Source organism: Euprymna scolopes, chromosome 13 (assembly GCF_053919585.1).
Source record: "Euprymna scolopes isolate OS-2025 chromosome 13, ASM5391958v1, whole genome shotgun sequence".
NCBI lineage: Eukaryota > Metazoa > Mollusca > Cephalopoda > Sepiida > Sepiolidae > Euprymna > Euprymna scolopes.
In genome coordinates, this window is record NC_136494.1 from 108,475,035 (window position 1) to 108,502,677 (window position 27,643).

The following is a 27,643-nucleotide window of genomic DNA, read 5'->3' on the forward strand; positions in this document are numbered from 1 at the left end:
TTGTTGATAGTGATTGTAGCTAGTCGAGTGTTTCTTTTGAACGTCCGACAAGGAGGACTATGGATTGGAGCTCAGACGTAAATAAAGCAAAAGTAATCAAGTTTTTATAAAGTGAGCTTACTGAATCCACTCGCCTTCGAATAGGAAACTCCCAAAAATGAAAACAAAATTAAAAACAAAATAGAATGTAATTCCCGATTACCGAAAAAAAATCTATCAAGATATATGTTGTTAATAATTGGTCTAGATTTAGATACGGGCATATGTTTACATATTCGTATATAGGAGTTCTACACTAACCAACCGATCATTAGCAATTATTAACACAGCTACTGGACGTAAGGGTGTTTAATTTTCATTAAAATAGTTCGTTTTTTTCAATGAAAATAGACACTGTTAAGTAATCCTATAACCATTGGTTCTGTTGTCTTTTAACAGAGGAAATCTCCTTCTATACTAAGGTAGTATTATTTTTATTTATTTATTTATTTTTATGTGATTTATAAGTTAGGAAACGATGCACTGCCAATAAAAAGAAATCTTAGAAAGCACGTTAAAGAAGCCCAAAACCACAATACTCGTGTTTTTCAACGAAGGAGAAATACTTTTAGGTTGAAGTATTTTTCTTTTATTTTTATGACGTGGTCTTTAAGTTTAGCAATGAAACTCAACATTGAGTATTGGCTTGCGAGAAACGGATCACCACAGAAACAATTGTGAAAATTAGTGTTTTCACAAATGTTTTAAGAAATATGGACATTTAAAAAAATGAAAACAAGTCGAACAGAAACAAAATATTTTTGAAGCATTTAGTTTTGCATATTTTTTTACCAATTTAATTATTTCGTTTCAGTTAACAGTGCAGTTGTCTTCTGGAATGATAATCAGGTATGCTTTAAAATCAAAAGAAAAAGAAGTGTAGCAATATTCCAAAAGAAGACATTTCAAATTTTGTCATTAATTTAAACAGAAAAGGAAAGGAAAGTATTTCCTTCAATGTCGTTACGTATGTTGTTCATTATGCAGCTCCGGTTCGATGTTTTCGTTCTTAAACCGACATTAGTACTTTTTTTTTTCATTTTCGCGGAAGCAGTAAACCAGTGGTCAACCGCAACAAATAAATTATGAGAAACAGGTTACCGTCGGGCAAAATAAACACTCCTCCTCTCTTCCATTCTGTATCCATATACTAGTGTCAAGAAAATGAAATAAAAGATAGAAAATGAACAAAATGGAAAAGTAACCGTTATGTACATTTTTATAAAATAGTCGTTGTTTGTCTTAGATGATGCAAGGGAAACTCATGATATCTTAATAAACGATAAAACTGAAGTATTTAAAATTTAAAAACAGTATTTAAAAAACTGAAGTTGTGTTGTTTGGATGCCTGGCGCAATCTTATTTATTTCGTTATAGTTGTTGTCAAATGCCTTATACCGACATAATCCTATTCGTATGCGAAAAGCAAATGCAGCTGGCCGTAAGTAAATATATATATATATTTATAAACATACTAGCATGGGTGCCCGGCGTTGACCGGGTGTTTCGAGGTTTATGTTAAGCAAAAGAAAAGTGGCATTAGGAAGGCAGGCTCGAATCCGTACCGTAAAGGAGTAAAAGAACGGAGAAAAACCTGACGTCTTGCTGTTGCGACCACCGCCAAAACCGGAAGTGACGTAGGTTTTAATTAAAGCTAGACAATCAAAGGGAGAGGATGCCTTTCGAAAATATCGCGAAAAAAGCGACCCCCCCATGTAGAAAAGTTTCCAGTTAAAGGTTAAGAAATGAATGCTTTTAGCCATTTTTTCGATATTTGTTGTCTGAAAGGTCGAATTTCAAAACGATACTGATCTTGTAACAATCCGTTGCCTCTGTCGAAAGTTATAGGCAGACATGTAAATATACATACATATATTTATATATTGGTAACTCAAATTTTCGGCCCAAACCGATTAAAATCTTGTACTATCTCTGAAAAACTTTTATGTAAAATTTCAAATGTTTAGATCAGAAATTGTCTGAGTAATTTGGTAGAGACCGCGTGCGTCAATTTTTTTTTATGTTGACCCCTATTATGACCCCTTCACATTTACTTTTTGGGGGCCTAAATCAAGTTATAAAGTAAGACCCATGCCCAAGCAACCTATATCTAAAATTTTAATTGTTTAGATCCAAAATTAGCAGATGAGTTTCGTAAAGTTCTCAAAATTCAAACCGTTAAACTTTGATCCCTTTAACAGCCAAATTTCTGCCCGAAAATGGATTACAAAGATTTTCCCAAATCTCCCTAACCTGTATATCAAATTTCGAGTCTGTAGACTTTAAATTTACAGAGTTATTTTGTAGGGAAATGTATACACACAGACATACACAGACAGACAGACACTGTCACTTTTATAGATATACTAGCATTGGTGCCCGGCGTTGCCCGGGTGTTTGGAGGTGTGTGTTGAGTAAAAAAAGTGGTAGTAGGAAGGCACGCTCGAACCCATATCGCCAAGATGGAAAGAATAGGAAAAACCTGACGTCTTTGCTGTTACGACCACCGCCAAACCGGAAGTGACGTACGTTGTAATTAAGGCTAGGCAATTGAAAAGAGATGATGACTTTCGAAAATATCGGCAAAAAAGCGACTCCTCCCTGTAGAAAAGTGGCCAGTTGTGGGTGAAGAAATTAATGTTGTTAGCCAATTTTTTTTTATATTTGTTGTCTAAAGGTTCGAGCTTCAAAACGATTCTGATCTTGTGAAAATTCGTCGCTTCTGTCGAAAGTTTTAGGCAGACATGTAAACATACTATACATACGTACATATATTTATATATTGGTAGCTCGAATTTACGACCCAAACCGATTAAAAAGCTTACACTATCCCTGAATACCTTTTATGTAAAATTACAAAGGTTTAGACCAGAAATTGTCTGAGTAATTTGCTAGAGACCGCAGAGGTCAAATTGTTTTAAAATTTCACAACTATTATTGTCTCTGAACGTTTATTGTTTTGGGTTCACATCGAGTTATTACGTTAGATCCATGTCCAAGGAACCTATATCTAAAATTTCAATTGATTATACGCAAAATTGGCGGAGCAGCCTGGTAGAGTTCTCAAAAGTCAAATTGTTTAACTTTGACCCCTTAACAACCAAATTTCTGGCCGAAAACAGATTACAATGGTTACCCCAAATCTCAGTACCCTGTACATTAAATTTCGAGTCTGTAGACTGAAAATTGACAGAGTTATGGTGTAGGGAAATGTACACAGGCAGACACACAGATAGACAGACAGGCAGATACTTTCACTTTTATACATATATAGATAGATTATTTGTAAAACGGTAATGCTCTCTTCAGCGTAGCTTGACTGCGTCAGGAATCGAATTCCAGACCATGTGCAACACAGTCCAGCGCGTTAACCATGAACTCCTAGATTATTTTTTTTTACTGCTTATTTTTATGGTTTAAAAATTTAAATTTTTTGTTGATATTTTTACCAATAAATACGGTTAAATAGTGGCTCTGCCTCGAAGCTCGTCTTACTGAGAAAATCACCCATATTTTAGTTGGACGTATATAATATATTTATTTCTTCGTATTTTTTAAAACTTTTTTTAAACAGTAATCTACGTACATGCACGTTTCGAGTACTTTATCGCGTAATAGTTTACGCGACGGACTGTGATACACATGGTCCGGAGTTCGACTCATAGACACAGTTAAGCCACGCTCAAGAGAGGTAGGCACGTCTGAACATGCGTGCACGTAGAGTACTGTTTTAAAAATAATTTTTAAACAATAAATAAAAATATTATATCCGTCCAGCAAAAATATGGGCGATTTTCTAAGTAAAAAGAACTTCGAGGCGAAGTCCCTATTTAACCGCATTCATCGTTAAAAAATAAACAATATATATACATACATATATATATATATATATATATATATATATATATATATATATATATATTTCATAAAATAAAACGTCAGAAAGAACCGACACTCATATAGTTACTTGTTTAAACATGTTGGTCTTTTATTGGTAACACTTTGCATACAATTCTTTATGACCCAGTGTTCACATATAAGTAAATATCATTTCATAAATTATAATATTGCACAACTAGGCTTCATCAGCGCATAGAAAAATTGTCAAGAGTTTCACATCCCACGAAATAATACCTTTCTTATTATCAGAGACGGGACGGTATTCCATGTCAAGGGATTTCTGAAGTGTTTTAACTTGATGTACGGAGAAAATCTGTTTGGCGCATGATATACATATGTGTTGTGGATAAAAATACAATTAGGAGATCTAGACACGTAAAAAAAATTCGATTGTTTTTTTTTTCGTAGGTAAAATTGTTACTAAGAAATCAAATTGAAAAAAAATGGCAACTGTGCAGTCATAAGTTGACTAACCGTGTTATTTCTAGCCGTGTGGAAATATTCATATTTTTGTTATTTTTTATATTTTTGGACGCGTATAGATTTAAGTCATACGGTAACAAATAAAGCTAGAAAGTTATATGTTCAGATTTTCGATTCTAACTAATGACACCCAATGACTATTTTTTAAAACTATATCATCTTAAGTACAAACTATATAATCTTAAGTACAAACTATATAATCTTAAGTAAATTCATTATATTCTGTCTAGATTATTGAGCATTGTTCAATTCAATATGAGCTTATTAAGAGTTAAATTATATTATAACTCATGTTAGCTGTATTTAGAGCATTGAGTATATCTGTATTCAGCTTCTGTCATCTTGAAAGTAGTCTACTGCATCATTTAACGCACCTGATGCATCTATTAAATTAAACATTATTTTATGTAGTATATATTATTTACCGAGTGTCCAACATTATTAAAAAATATTATAAACTTTGGTAACGAAGTCATCGATTTCTCTCTAACCAACTCAACAAGATTTATGCAGACTCGATCGCAAGTAAGAATACTTTAACACAACTTTTCTTGTGTTTCTTTTGTTCGTCAACTTAAGCAAAACAGCTATTCGCTGCGATTTGAGAGTTTGTTTTCCTTCTTGTTCTCTCTTCTGTTTGTTCCTGATTTTGCAATATTAATCCCTATGTATACGTTTGAGTCCTTGACACAATGCTTATGGCACGCCCCCAAATGCTAACAGTATTATGTTACAAAAATAGGCTTTTAATATCAATGGAATCGCGACAAAAAACTAACCTTTCTATGCACGCACACACACATATAGATCAATAGATAGATAGATAGATAGATATGACTGTGTTGGATCATTCTCATTCTAACTGCTATGCAATTATGCACAATGCTGAAAATATACATAAATAAAATTGAGGGTAATAGTTAACGAAACCAAGCGTCCACAACGAAACCATAAAAATGAATAAATAATTAATGAAAGTTCGTTTTTCAAATACGGAGAGCATGAATACTGCGTCGAACTACGCCTGTCAATTTCAAATTTTTCACTTTGCCCTCTTAGCGGCTATTCTTCTGGGTAAAAGAATAAATCGACTTTGTACCAAAGTTCCTAATACCAAGTTTCAAGTCTATAATTAAAAAAAAAATAACAGACTAACTTAGTAGAAACCATTCCAGAGACAATATTGCTTTTATTAGCAGGGTTGATAAACGCTGCTAAGTATTGAATGATGATCAACTAATGTTTTACACTCCAATAATTTTATTGTAATCGAAATTGATAAAATAGCCCATTTTTCAATCAAATCGATTGATTGCCTGCTCTAGTTTGAATCATCTCGCGGTGTACATGGAGTAAGCTTCACATGCCTCTCGCAGTGACTTAATTCACAATGTATTGTAGTCAACATTACACTGTAGAGGGCTTACTGTTGATTTTATAAAGTTCCTATTATAAACACTATGACCTGAATAAAAGTTTTACAGGCAAAAGTCAAGTATCATGGTTGAACTATGCCCTAAACAGAAACAGCAATTTCGAACGCATCCCTGTCATGTCAAATAAACTACTTTTGATTTTATATGCATGACGTTATTGGATGTCCGGTAATAATGGCTTGATTTTAAATTTAAAATGAAAACGTCAAGTATAGGATGAAATTGTGCTTTTAATGGAAACATTCATTTAAAACGCGTCCCTGTTTTATGAAAGAGCCTACTGTCAATTTGATATATCCAGCCTTTCGGCGTGTGTGATGATAAAACTTCTCAAATTCATTTGTAATGTTAGGCTGTGGAAGATGTTTACGTTGGTTTACATCGCCAGTTTCTTCCTTTCATTGAATTTTTTCGATAATACGTTATCGATACTTATCGAAGCCATTTCGATACAAACCATATCCAGGAACAATACCAGGCACATACAGTACCTTCGAGTGAAATTTCATAAAATTCGGCCCAGCCGTTTCAGTGTCCATAGGAAAGGAACTCTCTCACACACAGACACACACAAAGTTCTTTATATATATATATATATATATATATATATATATATATATATATATATATATATATATATATATATATATATATATATATATATATATATGTGGCATAATCACGTTGACACACCGGTTCTCGTCAGATCACCGAAGTTAAGCAACGTTGAGCCTGGCTAATACCAGATGGGTGACCATTTGGGAATTCTAGGCGCTGTATGTGCTCTCCGCTTATCTCGGCATTGTTTCCAGTCGTCTTGTACCTCAACTTGCCACTGGTATGCAACAATGTTGACTCAGGAGAGGCGTGGTTAGAGGTTGCGCAAGTCTTGCCACACAAATTTCACGCGCAGGCACTCTTACAGTGGGTATCCATAGTCTGTCAAGACTGAAGGAAGCCTTCATATATATATATATATATATATATATATATATGCACAACCGACACATGCATGTTTGTATGTGAGTGTGTTTGTGTGTGTATGTGTATGTGTTAGTGTGTGTATGCGGGTGGGCTAAACATTTTTACCTTAATTACTACACAATTATTCACAATATAGAAAATATGCATTAATAAATCTCTTCGTAGTATTTAAATCAAACTAATCATCTAGAACGAAAACGTAAAAGCATAGTAAATAATATTAGTTCGGTTATCAAAGTAATATGTAAATTAGTTAACGTTTATGAAATCGCTTGCATAACCATTTTCATTTTTACATGGAAAATAGTGCACCTATTATAAATGTCAGCGCGACAAATAACTATCAATGTGTAAAGCTTATAGATTGTACTAAACAGGTGATTAAAACTGACAAAATCATAATATTTATTAGAAGATATTAATAACTAAACTACTTAAAACTATGTAATGGACGAATGGTATTTCAAAAGCCCCTTATCTTCTACTTTTCTTTAGACTCCAACTAACCATCAATCTTTGGAATCGTTAAGGCCTTATTACTAAAGATGTTTTAGTGTAAAGGTAAGTGAGTTACCTTAAACGACTTACCTTCTGTTAATAGTGATTATTGGTCAAATATTATGTTTCTTTCAAAGCTCATGTTTACACTATAGCAAGAATATTACCGCGTCGTAATTGATATATCACAGACGATAAGTTTTTCTCAGGTATTACGTTTGATATTTAATGCGACTAAAACTTTATGCTTTCAAGTTCGTGGTGCCAGAGCGGTTTGGCGTGTCTGAGAAATGAACCTCTATTTCCGGAATATTACTGAAGAAATTAATAGCATTGTGATCAAAGGCTAACCCGCTTAAAACGCCTGTGGTGCGGGTCAATTAAAAACTACATAATATATATATATATATATATATATATATATATATATATATACATATATATATGCATATATATATGTATATATATACATGCATATATATATACATATATGTATGCATGTATATATATGCATATATATATATATATATATATATATATATAGACATGTACATACATACGCACACACACAGATACACACACCCATATATATATATATATATATATATATATATATATATAACATTTCAATCTATTAAAAAGACGAATGTGTACTTTTCTATATAAATAACTACGCTTACTTCCCGTCAAGTTTGCCTGAAAGAGTAATCTACAGTAGAAGCAAGGTTATACAATCCAAAAATATACTTTCCCTTGAACATTAACGATGAGAAACACTGCAGAAATATGCAAAGAAAAATTGTAGTAACATTTACGTGAACTACCTTTAAAGGCAAAGTTCTAATAATCTTGTACTTCATGATATATAACAATTAAATCGAGGAAGTATTAATATATATATATATATATATATATATATATATATATATATATATATATATAAATAACTGGTTTTGCATTTAAAAAATTTTTTGAATTGTTTTTTATATTTCTTGGTCGAATCTTTGCAAGAAAGTTCCATAGTTGTCTTCGTCTATCTGTTTTTATTTTGGTTGTTTTTGGAAATACTTTCGACTGAATTAAATCAGTCGTCTTCAGGCAGTTTTTGATCAATGTTCGATTTAAATCTGGATGCCTATTTAAATTTCTTGAACAAGTGAAGCATCTTGTGCGTAAAAAATATACGTTTTTTTAAAGTGTTAACAATATGGATAAAATAAATGTACAATGGTTTTAACAGTGTGGTTTACAATATGGTATAGAATTTACAGATATTTTTATAATAAATTTTATCTTTACATTACACTGTATATATATATATATGTATATATATATATACAGTGTAATATATATATATATATGTGTATATATATATATGTGTGTGTGTGTGTGTGTGTGTGTGTGTGCGTGTAATTATATGTAAATATAAAACGTATTTTCCGCAATATAAATTGCTTAAAAGCCCCGAATATTTAACGTCGAAAGTTAGTTTACCCGCGATGACTATTTCATATATATATATATATATATATATATATATATATATATATATTTTAGAGGAAACATCATTTAATTTAAATACCAAAAAACAAGAAATGGGCAGATGAAAATAAAATTTTTTCCTTAAGGCCTTATCGTCTGACCCTCTAAGAGGAGACGTCAGAATGATAGATTAAAAACTAAGAAAAACGAATGAGGGAAGTGGGGAATTTTGGTTGCAGTTGGAAGAACAGTGAGAGAAAAAAAAAAAAAAAAATTTAAAATTCTCACTGTTCAGGTGGTTTTAAATCAATGAATATCTCCAACTGATGTCTAAGAATCCTTTGTCTACACAGGCTAGGTCGAGAGTTGTTAATAACTAACGCCTCAATGATATTGAGGTGATAGTTCGACCTAGCACTGTATAAAACAGAAAACCACCCATCGGAATATTGATCGGCACACCTATTTATACTCAACAAGTGATCGCCAATGGCAGACTCATGAGCCTGGGAGTGCCCGGATGCTCTCAAAACCTGGTGTAGTCGAATATCCCGAGGGATATGTTGGGATATTCTCATTTCTAATCTTTGGGACGTTTTGCCAACGTAGTCAGCTCCACACTGACAGACGAATTTATAAACAACAGAGTTCTTTTGAATGGTTGGCAAAACATCTTTACGAAAAGAAGAGAAAAAGGTTCGAGTTGTGTAAACTACTCGAAGCATAGTAGCTGGAAAACACCGTTGAGTAACAGAAGAAATCCTTTTAACAATATGTAGGCCATCAGGACCCAACCATGGTAATTTTAAATAAATGGGACACCGTGATGGACCAATATGTTTACCGCTATTAAATGTAGTAATTTTACGTTCAATAGTAGATTTTATTATATTAATGGGATATCCATTATTAAGAAAAATATTTATGATTTCACCAAGTTCCGTATCAAGACGGTTTGGTGAACAAATCATAAGTGCACGATGCATAAGAGCGCTAATGAGGTTTATTTTTCTAGACTGAGGGGCAAAAGAAAACCAATTAAGATAGAGCCCTGTAAATGTAGGTTTTCTATAAACAGAGGTCTCAAACGTAGTACCAACTTTAGAAACACGAACGTCGAGGAATGGGAGAGAGTTACAGTCTTCAACCTCCATAGTAAATTGTAAAGATGGATGCAGGTTGCAAAGAAGACGAAGAAACTGTTCAGCTTCGCTCCGAGAGGGAAAGCATGCAAAAGTATCATCAACGTAACGTGTGTAGAATGCTGGTTTAGTAATTTTGGAAAATAATTCGTTTTCCAAAAATCCAACGAAAATGTTGGCTAACGAAGGACCAAGAGGGCTGCCCATTGATATCCCATCAATTTGACGGTACATAATATTGTTGAAACTAAAGGAGACTGATTTAGTAGCAAGTTCCATTAGTTCAATGAAAATTCGTTCAGGAAGTTGTGGAGATTTTAAGGGGCCACGGTACAGATAGTCAGCACAAATACCAATGGTTTCATCCAAAGGTATATTAGTAAAGAGACTATTAATGTCAAAGGAGGCCAAGAACTCGGTATTTTTAGATAAAGGCAATTTTTGTATCTTGGATACGAATTGAAAAGAATCAGGGATACAATGGACCGAATAAAAAGAAAGCACAGGTTTAAGAAGGTCAACTAGCCATTTACCAAGTTCGTGTTGTGCAGAACCCAACATAGATAAAATGGGTCTCAAAGGAATGTTGGGTTTATGGACCTTGGGTAAACCGTACATTCTAGGCCTTTGAGAACCGATGGGTCGGATTCTATCATAAATCTCCTTAGAAATAAATCCAAATATCCAATAATAAATTTAGAAATAAATCCAAATATTTTCCAAAATTACTAAACCAGCATTCTACACACGTTACGTTGATGATACTTTTGCATGCTTTCCCTCTCGGAGCGAAGCTGAACAGTTTCTTCGTCTTCTTTGCAACCTACATCCATCTTTACAATTTACTATGGAGGTTGAAGACTGTAACTCTCTCCCATTCCTCGACGTTCGTGTTTCTAAAGTTGGTACTACGTTTGAGACCTCTGTTTATAGAAAACCTACATTTACAGGGCTCTATCTTAATTGGTTTTCTTTTGCCCCTCAGTCTAGAAAAATAAACCTCATTAGCGCTCTTACGCATCGTGCACTTATGATTTGTTCACCAAACCGTCTTGATACGGAACTTGGTGAAATCATAAATATTTTTCTTAATAATGGATATCCCATTAATATAATAAAATCTACTATTGAACGTAAAATTACTACATTTAATAGCGGTAAACATATTGGTCCATCACGGTGTCCCATTTATTTAAAATTACCATGGTTGGGTCCTGATGGCCTACATATTGTTAAAAGGATTTCTTCTGTTACTCAATTGTGTTTTCCAGCTACTATGCTTCGAGTAGTTTACACAACTCGAACCTTTTTCTCTTCTTTTCGTAAAGATGTTTTGCCAACCATTCAAAAGAACTCTGTTGTTTATAAATTCGTCTGTCAGTGTGGAGCTGACTACGTTGGCAAAACGTCCCAAAGATTAGAAATGAGAATATCCCAACATATCCCTCGGGATATTCGACTACACCAGGTTTTGAGAGCATCCGGGCACTCCCAGGCTCATGAGTCTGCCATTGGCGATCACTTGTTGAGTATAAATAGGTGTGCCGATCAATATTCCGATGGGTGGTTTTCTGTTTTATACAGTGCTAGGTCGAACTATCACCTCAATATCATTGAGGCGTTAGTTATTAACAACTCTCGACCTAGCCTGTGTAGACAAAGGATTCTTAGACATCAGTTGGAGATATTCATTGATTTAAAACCACCTGAACAGTGAGAATTTTAAAATTTTTTTTTTTTTTTTTTTCTCTCACTGTTCTTCCAACTGCAACCAAAATTCCCCACTTCCCTCATTCGTTTTTCTTAGTTTTTAATCTATCATTCTGACGTCTCCTCTTAGAGGGTCAGACGATAAGGCCTTAAGGAAAAAATTTTATTTTCATCTGCCCATTTCTTGTTTTTTGGTATTTAAATTAAATGATGTTTCCTCTAAAATTTATCCTTCCATTCTGTTGTACCAAAAATTTACTTATATATATATATATATATATATATATATATATATATATATATATATATAAAACATATCTTTCTCTACAGAAGTATTGAGCACTTTTAAAGGGTTTTTTTTACTATTTTACCATTCACTCATATATATATATACATATATGTATATATATATATATATATATATATATATATATATATATATATAGTAAGTTTCATCCACTTTAGGATTCTTCAGGCGTATGTGCCTGTAGACGCATAAGCCTGAAGAATCCTGAAGTGGATGAGACGCGGAATATTCAGTGTAGCTTAATCGCCATATACATTTTATAACTTACTAACTAGCTCTACCTACGTATTGAGCACTTTTGAAGTACATACATAAAGCTTACGCATAAATCTATACTTTCGTATATTAATTTTATGTGAGTAAATTAAGAAGTTATATATATATATATGTGTGTGTGTGTGCGTGTGTGGGTGTGCGTGCGTGCGTGCATGCGTGCGTGCGTGCGTGCGTGTGAAAGAATCTTCGGTGATAAACTAATTTTATGACGTTAAATAGTCGGACCTTTAAGGTATTTTATAGTCTGGAAAATACGTTTTAACATCGTAGCCTTGGGTTATCCGAGTAGATTCTATCTAATTATTTGATAATTTTATTTATAAATAGTTTTTACTGAGCACTTTTGAAATATTCAATTAATATCATGCATATATTGGAACTTTATAAATTTATAACAATCACCCCTCACACACACACGCACACACACGCACACACACGGACATATATATATATATATATATATATATATATATATATATATATATATATATAGAATCGCTTTCTCTTTGGCTAACCTCACAGGCTAGACTTTCATCTGTTATTATTCAGACAGAGATTTAGTTTTTGGACTATTTATAAACTCTAGCAACATACACTCGGACTACCACAAACATGTATATTTCACTTTAATCACCTTCTTGGATTCATTGGGTTTGAACTCAACATCTATGGGAAAACCCTCTCACGGTAAACATTTTTTCCTTTCTACCCCACTCCATCTGTTTCATTGTTATATATTCAATTTTCACGCTAGTGTGATCCTTTTCATACTTAGTTTCTTAAAATACTTTGCTGGCAAAATTTCCTTATGCATTTTGCTAAATTCTTCCCTCTGATGAGAAGAAAACTCTGCGGTTAAGGACATTCACTCTATTTTAAATTTCTTTCTGAATAGTAAATATGTTTTTTTTTTACTTTTGCTAAATTGTTTCTCAACGTAGTTTATTAAATCTATGTGCTTGTATATATATATATATATATATATATATATATATATAAATATATATATATACATATATATATATATATAAATATATATACATATATATATATATATATAATAAATTCCACAGCCAAACAACGTCGCAGCCCACAAGAGCCATGACAGTCAAAGAACCGGAAGTCCAAGACTCGAGTTACGCCCTCATTTGGGCTCATCAGTTAGAACTCGAGTCTTGGACTTCCGGTTCTTTGACTGTCATGGCTCTTGTGGGCTGCGACGTTGTTTGGCTGTGGAATTTATTATATACAATCTCTCACATTCTGAAAATTATATATATATATATATATATATATATATATATATATATATATATATATATATATACGGTACTTGGAAGTACTGTTTTTTTCCGGCGTATGATATCGATGTATTGTTGAGGGGGTTAAACGTGATATATATATATATATATATATATATATATATATATATATATATATATATATATATATATAATGCTCAAGACTATTGCAGAGCAAATATATATATATATATATATATATATATATATATATAAATTATTACCGCTTTATCTGTTTGGTTACAAATATTTCTGGAACCACTTCTATTAAAGTCTGACAAGGTTGTTAGATCGTTGTTACGATTCGGTAACAGAAACGTGTGTAACTAAGCAGATAAACCGGCAATAATATATATATATATATATATATATATATACATATATGTGTGTGTGTGTGTGTGTGTGTATATCAAGCTTGACCCCCTCAACAATAGATCGATATAATACGGCTGAAAACCACATCACTTCCAAGTTCCGTTGTATTGAAGATTACATTACACCAAATTTATAGAATGCAAAATACCAAACCCGTTTCTATCTATAGAAATAAAATTATGAAATAAAGATGTATCGTGAGAACTTTGAAAATATTAGCAAACACATGAAAGTCTCTCTTGGAAACTCAAATTAACAGATTAAATTAGAGTTTTCAGAGCTAGAGTGCAAACAGAAGTGCAAACTACAAACCAAAATCGTCGTGCTATAAAAGTTAATCTTTTCAACGTCTTATAATTCTTATCTATTTTAAAATGGAGCTAAATACTTCCACTGGGAAGCAGATATTTAGATGTTTTGAAAGTGTTTTCTTTGGAAGGACACATCTGTTCAGGAACCTCGAAGGCTGAGCTTCAACTGCGCAGAATTTCTGGTGAAACAAGGCTGCGAAATGGAACAGAAAGATTATGTAATTGTCCTTAATGTCGACCCTCGATAACTATGCCCAAGGACCCCGTACTTCTCTGGCAGAACTAAAATCAAAAGAAGTCGAAGACAAATCAAAATCTTGATACTTGTTTTCAAAGATGTTGAAGAGAGACTAAAACCTGTATCACTACGATATTAACTTATAATTATTTAAACAAACACTTGCTCTATCCGCTCAAAATTGGATGAACTTCAATCTATTATTGAAGGTGAAAAAAGCAAAGCTGATAATGATAAAATAATTTGGTTATACTCAGCAGTGAAAAAAAGAAGTGTTCCCTTGCAAGATTTCTCTTTATTTTGCTGTGACAGATTACAAAGAAAAAAGTAGTGAAGTTATGGCGTACACAGAATTCTCTCCCAAAACTTCGTAAATTCAACTTCATTCTAATGTTCACATGTCTAGCTAATTTAATGCTATACTTTGTAATATAAACATGACAGAAAAAATATTTATATACTTTCTTTATATTGCAGTTGAAGTTCTACAGATGCTGATGATGAAGGTTTCACTAATCCTACGATTTTGTCTCTAAACGCTAGAGTGATTGTCATACAGTTAGACTTTAATTCCACGACTATTGACTGGTAGTCAAATCTATTCATTTCCAATGACATGTTTAATTATTCACTTCTGGACACGATGGAGGGATGTTTTCTATACGAGCATGTTACAAAATTTACAAGAATCATGTTGTGTTTACTTGTTATTCTAGTTTCGTCTCTTTTCTGCGAAATTTGCCTTCACTTGACTAGAGTCGAAGCACCACCGCTGTCTCAGGTAAACTGAGAAGAATGTTTGCTGATATCAATGATGATGTGATTAAAATGGCATTCGGCGAATTAGATTGGCAATAATAGACTGTTGAAACAACGTGGACCACGATAAGAACATTCCTGTTTCACTTTACGCAGCAAAGCATAAGTATAAACAATTGATTACTAGGAAAATTCCTCGTGAACAATAATTGAGAAACGCTGCATGGAGGCTTTACGAAGGGACAATGTATGTGACGACTTATGAAATCTACAGAAAACAACGTGATAATATTGAACACATTTGTAGAATAAATAGACACATTTTTGAAAGACAGCTTGTTTTTTTATGGTGGTCATAACCCGAAGCTTTTTAGATTTACTAGCAAAGAAATAAAACAATTGAACAACCAAATCTTATCACTCCAATTAAAAAGCATTTCCTTTTGGTGATAGTTTTGCTATTATATTCCTAGGTGACGATGACAAGGAACTTGCAACACTATATATGATAGAACCGCAACTGTGGCCGATCACCCTTATTGAGAATGAGGTCAAGAAGCGGCTTTTGTCTTTGGATGTGAATAAGGGGCAAAGTTCAAGTCAATTGCACCCAGCAATTATACGGGCTATTGCACCTGATCCAGCGGCTCTGTTCAGTCTTTTAGTGAGTACTGGGATTGTTCTTGTTTATTCCCCAATCTTTAAGAAACAGTTTGCAAAAAAGATCAAATGAATTATCGTCTAAAAGTTCTGCTCAAGCAAGTAATCATGGTCTATTTTTCATCCAATGCTACAATCTCTCGACCTTTAGATTATTTTATTCCAAATCGTTCATGCCTTACAAATTTAATTGTGATGGAAGAAGTAGTTACGAGTAAAATGAACGATGGAAATACTAGTGACAGTGTCTTTTCGGAATTTTTCAAAACACTTTAATTCGGTAAATCACGGCTTATTTTATATAAGGTCAACACTTATGATATATAACTTATATAGTAATATAATGATAAAGATCCTTTCTCAGTTATCGGATATACAATGTTTAGATTAAAAAATAACGTATTTTTACTTAAGAAGGATGCTTGCAGTGGTGCTCCTTAAGACGCCCGTTTTATTCTATTCCTTGTGGAAATGGACTCATATAACAAATAAGTAACTACCGAAAGCAACATTGACAATATCAAGTCTAGCGTTCAATGTGCTTGGACGTGATCAATATGATCGAGATCTTTATGTAGATGAATGCGATTATGTAGAAAAATGTGATATCTAGGTTTCGAATGTAGCAAAAGATACGTGCTTTCTTAATTCGCACACCTGGACCCTAGAAGAAACGTCCAAGTATCGTAATTAATGCATAAACAACACGATAATTCAAGGTAAATTTAGACAGATGTTGGGCCAATGTGGACCCTTTTCTGTAAATTTTTACCACCTTTTTCTCTATATGGCATTGAAACACAATGGTTTCGTTTTTGCCAAATAAATTTGAATTGGACTGAGTTGAATGATATATATATATAATTATATATATATATATATATATATCCACATGCATATATATATATGTGTGTGTGTGTGTGTGTGTGTGGCCGTGTGCGTGTGTGTTCATATATATATATATATATATATATATGTATGTATATATATATGAATTCACATATTTTTCAAGAAGCCTCAGCAAAATATATACTAATGGGTAAATAGTATTGGAAAGCCTCAGCAAAATATATACTAATGGGTAAAGAAGCCTCAGCAAAATATATACTAATGGGTAAATAGTATTGGAAAGTAGTTACTTCGATTAAAATCGGGAGGTACGTTAATTTGGGAAATACGCCAATATGTAAGACAGATTACTACTTATTTACCCTGGATTGCTAGACTTACCATATCTTTGAATACTGGGTTATTTGCAAAGAGGCATCAGATACTTAAATGTTTTGTACTAGCGGGTGGTACCCGGCGTTTCTCGGGTGTTTGCAGGTGTGTAGAAGAGGGGCCCTGTTTTAAGATTATAAAAAACACGATGTTATAAAAAATGGGAAAAACCAAAACAAAGCAAAACCGCGAACAAATGTAAAAAAAAAGGGGGAAAAAGGTGTAAAAGAGGAAAAAAGTTTTAGGTAGGAAGACAGGTTCGAACCCGAAGCATCGAGGCTAAGGCGGGGAAAAATACCTGACAGGTTAGCCCTATGCCAAAGAGACACACAATTGAGAACGGATAAAATGAACACTTTAAAAACACTTGCAGGTGGCTGAAACTAACGCCAAAGTTTTCTAAGTAAAACATGACGTCATTGTCGTAGTAGCAGGAGGCGGCCGAGTTTAGGGTGAAGACACACCCACATACACACATTTTCGCTTTTATATTTATAGATACCCCCGCCCCGCCCTGGTTTAGCTAATATATGACGCGTAAAATTGAAAGGAATAAAAAACAAAACGAACGGAAAAACAAAAGGAAAAACAAAAGGAAAAAAAGGAAAAAAATGTTACCACGTAAAATGCAAATATGTTTATTTAAATCTATTTTTTTAAAGGAAAAACAAAATTAAAAAAAAGTGACTTTTATATAGCAGTAGATATGTTTTATAAGGTCATATTGTTTACGTTTTAATATCTCTGTTTCTGTGTAAAGCAGTATATTAAGCCATTTTTATTGCCAGTGCCAGTCAAATTAGTTCATGCACTCTAATGTTTCTCATTTTCCATTATCAAGAGAACATAAGGAAAAACCTCTATAAATGAGCATATAGTACGAAGTTGGTTTCATGGATTTGGTAGTTAAAATACGAACCTAAAAGATGATGACACTGCTAATCCAGTAGTATTTTCAATGCATGCTTAAAAGCAATAATTGGAAATAATACCACGCCGTCACTTAGCTACATGTATACGACAATTGCTTTCAGTATTTCTATGGTGTATAATAATTTCAATTGCAAATTAGTTCGACTGAAAAGCTTAATAACTCTTTCTGGCATTTTTTTCTGGAATCAGTAATAATTTTCCGAACAGTCTAAAATTATTGTTATACATAGAAACTAAGAGAGAAAAAATATAGAAAAAGAAAACGTCATTAAAATTAAATGAAATTGCAAGTAATTAGAAAGTTTTATTGATCACCGAAAGGGGCTTTAAGGGAAGTATTAGAGTTTGTTTTTCAACTTACTTGATGAATGTTGCGAAGAAAATTGTTTCGTAGAAATTCCGTTTTCTGTAGACGAAATATAATGATTAGACGAAGTGTAACAGAGCGCGTATGACAGCTATAAGCAAATACCGAACCGTTAACGAAATGACGTCACTAGAAGGAAATAAAAAAGACTATAAAACAGACAAAGAGTACCTAAGTGAGGAGGATCACGTGAGAGATATGGAGGAAATTCGAATGAACAAAGGTTAGAGAAAAGTAGCACAGCCATGTTTTATTCGGGAAAGTACCTTGAAATAAATGTTGTGGCAACAAAAAAAGAAAAACACAAGGAGTCTAATTTATTATTTGTCTTATGTTTTTTTTTCGACGCAGTCTGCTAAAATGTGTTGGGTCCACGTGATGGCTGGTTGGTTGGTTGTTTTTGTTTTACGGCATATCAACCCTTTTCGGGTTATTTAATGCCGAATCCAAAGATTTTGAAGAAAAAAAATTAATAGAATATATTTGTTGTTTTCAAGTCGGTTTCTATTTAACCCATAGTTGGGACCCTAACAGGTACTACCACCTCGGGTCAGAGTGAACCTGGGAGCAATGGCAATTAAAGGGTGGCTCAACACTCCCCAAAACCCGCAAGCTGGGGCCTCACCACTGGATATAGTTTAAGATCATTTCCAGGACCGGATCTACGTGAGTAAATGCGTGCAACGTTACAGAAGATGCATTAATTAATACGTTGAGATTTCATAATCTTGTGGAGATAAAGATACGGCGACCTTCCTTGCGGGTTAAATGTTCCCCAATGTTGAACGTATGTAGTGATACTTATAATCCTGAAGGCTGTTTTAAATGACGGACGTTGATCTGCAATTTCTTGAGATACTTACACCAATCTTCGATAAATGAGAATGCGCACCGAGTAAGGCGGTTGTGTACCAATATTCAAGGCATGATCGTTTCAAATTGACACTATAACTGTAACATAGTCATGGAGCCAACACGTTGTAGCCTCAGTTGCAAAGTAAACAAATAATAGAAAAGAATTTCAACTCGCTTTTTGTTGTAAAATGAGAGATATTTACTCATTCTCTCGCCACGCGTAATTGTTGGTTACGGCTATTACGTCTCTAACGTGATAGTCTACTCGAACATGCTCTTGAACGTCATGAACATCTCTAACTTTATCATATTCTTTTTATAGTCTTTTCTTCTTTTACCTTGACGTCATTTCGCTCACAGCTCGGTATTTGCATCGGTCTGCGCTATGTTACATACTAAAACAAACATATTTAAATGCATATTTCAATGTACTTTGATTGGTCGAACATATTTTAAAAAACATTTTCCAACACTTTCATTAGCAGATAATATCTTTTAAATTCATAATGCAACTTGAAGATTTTTTTGTTCTCATTGATCGGGAATTTATAAAGTCATGTTTGGTGCTTCGTTAAATATCATCAAAAGTGATACGACAGAAATACCATTACTCTTTCTGACGACGAATAACGTAAGATTTCCCGAACTATATTTTTAGAACGATATTTCAGTATAAAATAGGATATTATAATGAGACATGATGACTACATAACTGCGATAGTTCTACTAAACGTCGCTGATAGTGTCTCATTACTTCATACGAGGTGCCTTCAATAAGTTTCCCGACTTTTTTGTAGACACATATAAAATTATCGTACACTCTCGAAAATTCTGTATGTTGTTGCCATACATCTTATAAGATTGCTGACCAATTTTTATGATTTCAGGTTCAAATGAACAATTACAGCAGGAATTGGAATACACTCTACTAAACCTGATTGTCACAGCTGATGAATAGGGCTATGTCAAGAGAATATTCTTATCATTGTTTCGACTCTCGAGTTTGACACAGTTAAGCAGCCGAGAATCACTCTATCTAAAAACATGTGATATTAACTGATATATACTCGAGTGTCAAAATGATAAAAACAATACTCTCTTGTCATAACCCTACTGATGAATTTCAAAAATGCAAACTTGATGTGAGGACACATTAGAACAACGATATGCAATAAAATTCTGTTCTAAACTTGAAAAATAAATGCATTGAATGATTCAGACTTTGAATTATCTTGCAAGAATCGATCATCAGTTTTTGAGTGTCATAAGAGATTCAGGGAAGTAAGGGTGCTTGTGAGGAATGATGAGATGTGTGGGAGGAGTAACAAAGTCAGAAAACCAGAATTGATCGGCCAAATAAATAATTTTATGAATAAGGACCGTCGTGTGTCTAAGGAGACAATAAATGCACAATTAGATGTCAGCGTCGAAACTGTACACACAATTATTCGAGAGGAACTAAAGATGCAGAAGATTTGTGCAAAGTTTGTCTCAAGGGTGCTAAGAAAGGATCACAGACTAATTGACCAAGATGAGTATCAAAATGGTTCTTCACCCTCTTTATAGTCCAGAACATTCTCCCTGTAATTTTTGGTTATTCTCTAAGCTCAAGGAAAAGCTTAGAGGTTATCGTTATGAGACAATTGAAGGGATGCAATAGGTTGTGACGCGGCTAATTGATACGCTCACGCAAGAGAAATTCCATAGGGCTTTTCGAGGTTGTTGGAATCGTACAACAAGCAGGCGGAGATTACTTTGAAAGAGGATTAGAGTTGTATGCATGTACTATAAATAAAAGTGCCCATACGAAATATCTGGAACAATGAAATGTCTGGAAACTTAATGAAATGTCTGGAAACTTAATGAAATGTCTGGAAACTTAATGAAATATCTGGAACTTAATGAAATGTCTGGAAACTTAATTAAGCCACTTCGTATATACTGATAGTACGCAAACTTGCTTAAAGCTATACTTTCGATATCAACAATAGTCAAAACTTTTTACCAACAGTACAATAGCATCAATTTATTACGTATTAATTAAAAAGGATGTTTCCACAACGAAGTGAAACGTGCTGTTAAAAATATTTGATTTATTTTCCTTAGTTTTAAGAAACAGCTATTAACAATTGTGTAGGTTTCGAAATGAGTGTGGATTAGTCTATACAAATACAACAGGATGTTAATGATAAAATAATGCAATTCCTGTGAAGTTGTGAAACATCTCAACTAAAGTGAAGTAAATTCTGTTCAACTTGGTAGAGCAATCAGTTTTCGGAATAGAATGCCGAATTCCGTTGTTACCACGCAGCAGGGCGCGATTTAAGGATCTAAAAAAATACGCTCAACATAATCGGATCGTAATATACGCTGGTTTACAGAAAGAGAGAACGGGGGTATAATTGCCTTAAATATGAAACGAATATGGGAAATGCTATCATATTTTTTATATATATAGGATAGAATGTGGGTATCGGGGCACATCTACTTACATAGGAAAGAGAACGTAATGCGTCATCTACATAAATGCTTAGACTAATAAACCTAAATCTGTACGGGTAATAATTAATAAAAGCTATAAAAATAACTCATAAAACGCATCTATATACATATGCACACACATATATCTATCTTTCTATCTCTCTATCTCTCTCTCTATAAATAAATATATATATGTATGTATATATATATATATACTCCTAGATTTATTGGTATTTATTTGCTTTCCTATGAAAAGAAAATGTGACACAAGGTCTTTTTAATGTGAGGAAAACCAGCTCTCTAAAATGGACACTCTGGAAGTAGGCAAAAAATAATGCCTTAGTATGGAAGTTTTTTTCCGCCATCGATTAAGGATAACTTTATTTAAGTGTAGCTTTAGAATAAATACTGCAATTGGATCTTAGCCCGTAGACTATCTATATCAGAATGGATGTATGACATTATTATATTAAAATGAATTTCGCAATGTAAAGTACTCATTGATTACGATTTAATTATATTTCTTAAGAAATATAGAGTAAAAATATGAAAACATATTTAATGATATTATTAATATTATTTTTAATACAGAGCTTTTTGAGGGTGATTGAGGACTCTAAAATATCTGTTGTGTATTATCATTATCTCGTACACATACACCCACTCATATATATATATATATATATATATATATATAATTTTATTTGTTGGTGAAAACATATCTATTGCTGCATTAGTCATAATAATGTTTCGGTAAATAGTGACAGAAGAGAGAAAGTAATAACGGACTTAAATGGAAAATTAATAAGAGCATTAAAAATGCATTTAAATGCTGGACTAAAGAAAAAGTTTGGTAAAAATTGGGGAGTAAAATATAATATAAATGCATATGAATAAACAGTAATGATAAAGAAAATGTAATATGTTTTAAGTTAATTCAAATATATTAGAAACTAAATAGAGATGGATTGGTAGAATAAAAATAGTAAAAGCCAGATTTGGTTAAGGAGAAAATACAGCGTGAACTACTACTGCGTTTGAGGAAAAAGATGGAGGTTGTGTATCTCTTGGGTCTAGAACTTGGGTATATTTAATCTTTCTTCGATGTTTTATTCATAACGTTTTCATCTTCAGAAGTGGAAATCATTAAAACGGCTCCTGCAAGACAGAGTTTACAAATTTCGACCTAGATGTATATGATTTTTATTTTAATTCTTTTTTTAATAAGCATCTATAAGAAAAAAGTATATAATTGGAATTCAGGCTTTTAAACGTGTGGTTAAAAATATTGCTCTTAATTCTGCGATTAGTGTCCATTCTAAATGAATATAAATCCGAGATAGTGTGGGTTTTAAAGTGGAATGAACGAAGCTCCAATATAAGTAAAAGTAATTGGGAAGGTTAGTATATCTATTAGATCGTTGGCAGAGGTGGTATGGGATGGAAAATGCTAGTTTTATTAGGGGTAGTTATTTGACGTGAGAAATTCTAGGGGTGTATATTAGTTGAGGGATTCTGGCAGAAAAATATCATGTAGCACCATATCAGATGGGATTATCTCTTGCATATTGATTGTGTATTGATTTTCTACTTAATATAGAAGGATAGTAAGAAGTATGATTCGTGTTGCTATTAGGATTTTATTGTAGAAACTCAGTTACAGTACATGAGTAAATTACCTCACTGTGCACACAATCATTGTAAAGGGAACATTAGCAAGGGGCTTGGAAACTGCAATTCAAGGAGTAAGTTAATTGCAGACTATCGGTTTGGGCATTATTTACTTTTCTCTTATCGTAATTATTTATAGTTTGCGCTGTATTAGGTACAGTAGAAAAGGACATTGTTGCAGTATTTGTATTTAATATAGTATTATATCGATGAGAGTATTTAAAATAGTTTTCGTATTTTATATAGTATTATATCTATGAGCGTATTTAAAAGAGTTTTCGGAAATTTTGGAGAATTCCCTCGATATGTTAGTTTTTATATTATTGTGATATGGATGATTAAATTATACATTATATTTTCTTTTAATTTCGTAGAGGAGTAGCTTCTCTTTTATTGTTTTATTAATGAGTTGTTCATGCCTCAAGTGTTTATTGCTATTAATATTGGTACAAATATTTTGATTTTCTGTTTTTCTCTTTCAAATACCTTACGGTGTTGGTCTTTGCCCTATGCTTCTATTATGTTCATGGAAAAGCTTATCGTAAACCCTGATTTAAATACAGCATTATTATACAAATGAAAGCTTTGTTCGAAAATGGATTTATTCATTGAATGTGATAGAAACTACAACGTTTTATTTATGAACACAAATTATGGATAAATTGGAGTCATGGTGATAGGCTAAAGGAACTGAACTTCAGTTCAAGGTTAATATCTTGTAAAATATGATGTTTTTTTTCCTCTTGGTTAATGATAATGCTCAATTCTTAAATGGAATCTTAAAGGAAATTAATAGTTTTATTATATAGTTTGCCTCTCGCGTTGGGGTACAAAAATAGTAATATCCCTGTATAAGCCGTCTTCCAAACACTTATCCTTAGAATTAAAGTCTAAGTTTATGTAAAAAGAAAAGGCCAACTAGATCTGTAATTTCAGCATAATCACAAGTCTCTATAATTAAACAGAAATTCTCAGGATATTTTCCCTCGTCCAACATTTGTTATCATAGCTAGGAAGGGGTTTTCTGATGAGCAAAATAAGTTTAATTTCCAAATCATTTAGATAGGAATTAATTTCTGGTATAGTTAAAGCTTTATTCAGGAGAACAGGAGATGTAGATTGGTAAAACTTGTGAATATTGAAAACAATATAATTTATGAAGGATTATTGCTTGACGGTCTAGAAACCAGTCGATTATATTATTGGATGATTGCAAATAATCGCGAAGGATTTCAACTGTTCAAACGAGAGAGAGAATCAATATACATTTTGATATGAACCCGAACGCGAGGTCGAGAGTTTTGTTCGTTTGTTTATTTGTTATGTTTACGTTTGAGATAAATAATTTGTCATTCTGTCGCATTTAAGTTCAGCATATTATTTCGTTTTGTTTGGTATGCTTAGGTTTCATATATCCTTATTTAAAGCATAAACTTATTAACAAATGATAGCCGGTTTATTTGACAGTCTAACACGATTAAATTCTAAAAGCAACTAGCAAAATACCCACGCAATTATGTGTTTAAGCAACAAATATTAGATGAATTAAAAAAGTTAATGTTATTTTCTTTATTAGAATGTAAAGATTAAAAGAAAATAAATAGTGTGACAATCTTAATAACCCTGTTGCCTAGAATACATACCGTATCGTCAATGTATTTTACTAGAGATCACTGCCTATAAAGGCCAAAGGACACTCGAAGGGCGGGTAGAGTGTGAGACAACATTTTGATTATGAACTGTGATAGGGGTTGATTATATGATAGAACGGCTAAACAAAAATTCATTTACATTAGATTTTAAACAACCATGTCGAAGTTAGCTTAGAAGCAGCCCCGCAGTATTGTATTTCACAAAAGAACAATTCTAAAAAAGAAATATTTTTCAAGCGATTTTCGTTTCGATTTTGGCATGGATTAAGAGTAAAGGTAATTATTGACAGTTGTTATCAAGCATATATATATATATATATATATATACATGTATATATATATATATAAGTGAAATTGTCTGTGTGTGTGTCTGTCTGTGTGTACATTTCCGTACAAAATTACTCTGTCAATTTTCAATCGACAGACTCGAGATTTTTTTACAAGGTAGTGACTACTTATCAAGGCCCGAAACTCACTCGAGGATAAGGATTATTGCGTGTACAGTACGTTAGTATAAGAGATTTGATAAAGTGTCTTACTTAAGGAGGCGCTTCATCAGGGATTTATTTACATTGGACTTGAAGACATACAGATTGTAGTCAGGTAGGAAACAGGCAACCGGAACAGAGATCCACAGTCGTGCACTTCTAAGAAAGAAGCTCTCCTCATGGAATCTACGCTTGAATTTAGGCACAGATAAAGAGTGGGGAAAATTAATCACAGTGGTTTCAGCCAGACGGGTGGTTTTCCTGAAAGATTGGCGTAGGGGGAATAGAGATTGGAGCTCAGACGAGCACTTGCCATGAAAATAACGATACAACACATATAGGCTCGCAACTTCTCCTCTGTTGGAGAGAGGCTGCAGGGGAGAGAAAAGGGCATCCCCTACCAAGCTACGAAGTTTATTTTCTACTCTGTAAAGGCAGGATAGGCTGTTTTAGCAGCTCCTGCAGTACTCCATCCTTGGACGTACTTGGCTTTTATACAGATGCCATACCTTATCGAAGGCTTTTGATATGTGAAGATCAATTGCCCTAGAAAGGAAGCCTTTGTAGAGAGATTCACTTATTGTATGAGATATAACCGTTAGCACATCTGCTGTAGATCTAGCAGAACGGAAACCATATTGCATGTCAGTAAGAAGATTAAGTGGTTGACCACTTCTCTATTTAATATGGAGTCACGCAGCTTACTCATGCCACACAAGAGACTTATTGGTCTGTACAGAGAGGGAGGTGACTAATCACCTGAATTCTTAAATACAGAGCATACTGATAGGGTTTGGGGAGCACTTCTCTTTATGGCAACGCTTAAAGAGTTTCGTAAGTATGGGGCAAGTTCTGGTTGAAGCTTTTTCAGCAAAATGACTGGAATGCTTTACTGAAATCAAGGTTCTTGATTAGCTTGGCGACCTCACGTACAGTTATTTGTATGTTGCAGAGCGTGTTGTCCGTTATAGGAGGAAATACGGGGAGTTGATGACCTTCGTCGCAGAGGGTAGAATTAGCTGCAAAGTTCTTGGCAAATAGTTTGCCCTTATCTGATGCTGACGAGATGACTTCAGGTCCATTGATGATGGTTGGGATAGAACGCGCGCTTCTGTTCAGAATCCTATTTTCTATTTGCCAAAACTGGTGGGAACCAAGCCGCTGCTCAGCTACTTTGGGTTTAACGGATTTTGCATATAATCTCTTGCGTGTTTTATTACTCTTTTGCAGTGGTGGCTGGAAGTCTTGAAGGTAGCTTTAGTGTAAGTACATCTATTACGTTGGTAGCTATGGAAAAAGTGATTTCTGTGCGCGATGGCAGCAGCACATCCTGGGGAGAACCATGGTTGGCTGTTATGAATCGGTCTATGTCTACAATTAGCCATTCGCTCAGGTCTGATACTATGGATTACACATCCTTTTTGACATAAGTGATATTAAGATTTGGAAAAAACATTTCAACCGGTTTTCGGTCAGAAATTTGGTTGTCAAGGGGTCAAAGTTCAACGATATGACCTTTGAAAACTCTACCAACTTCTCCGCCAATTTTGGGTCTAAAGAATTGAAATTTTAGATGCCGATTACTTGGGCATGTATCAAACTTTTTAACTTGATTTGAATCCAAAACAATAAAAGTTAAGTGTACAGAATCGGGGTTAAATCTTTTAAAAAAATGTACCCCCAGGCAATTTTTATTCTAAACATTTGAAATTTTACATAAAGTGTATCCAGACATAGTACAAACTTTTTAATGAGTTTTTGGTCAAAAATTTAGCTACCAGGGGTCAAAGTTCAAACGATTTGATCTATGTAGTCTCAAAAAAACTATTCGGAAAGTTTTTGGTCTAAACATTTGAAATTTTACAAAAAGGATATTCAGAAATGCAGCAAGCTTTTTAATCAGTTTTTGGACGAGAATTTGGCTGGTAAGAGGTAGAAAATAACCAAGAACACTCTGATGAAGCAATATCATGAGATGATGCAGAAAAGTCCATGGAGGCGGTTATAAAATTTCTCGAAAAAAGTTCTTACTTTAGTGACACATATGTTTTGCAAACAGTGTCACTCCGAAGAG

The 27,643-nt window shown here is 33.3% G+C and overlaps 1 protein-coding gene and 1 pseudogene across 1 annotated transcript in view; one reads left to right on the forward strand and one right to left on the reverse strand.

The window, feature by feature from the left end:
* Nucleotides 1-27,643, reverse strand: part of LOC145292147 (octopressin receptor-like) — a 703,730-nt gene that overhangs the window by 501,319 nt on the left and 174,768 nt on the right. The gene's annotated exons all lie outside the window — the stretch shown is intronic.
* On the forward strand, nucleotides 6,525-6,641 carry LOC145292650 (5S ribosomal RNA; annotated as a pseudogene).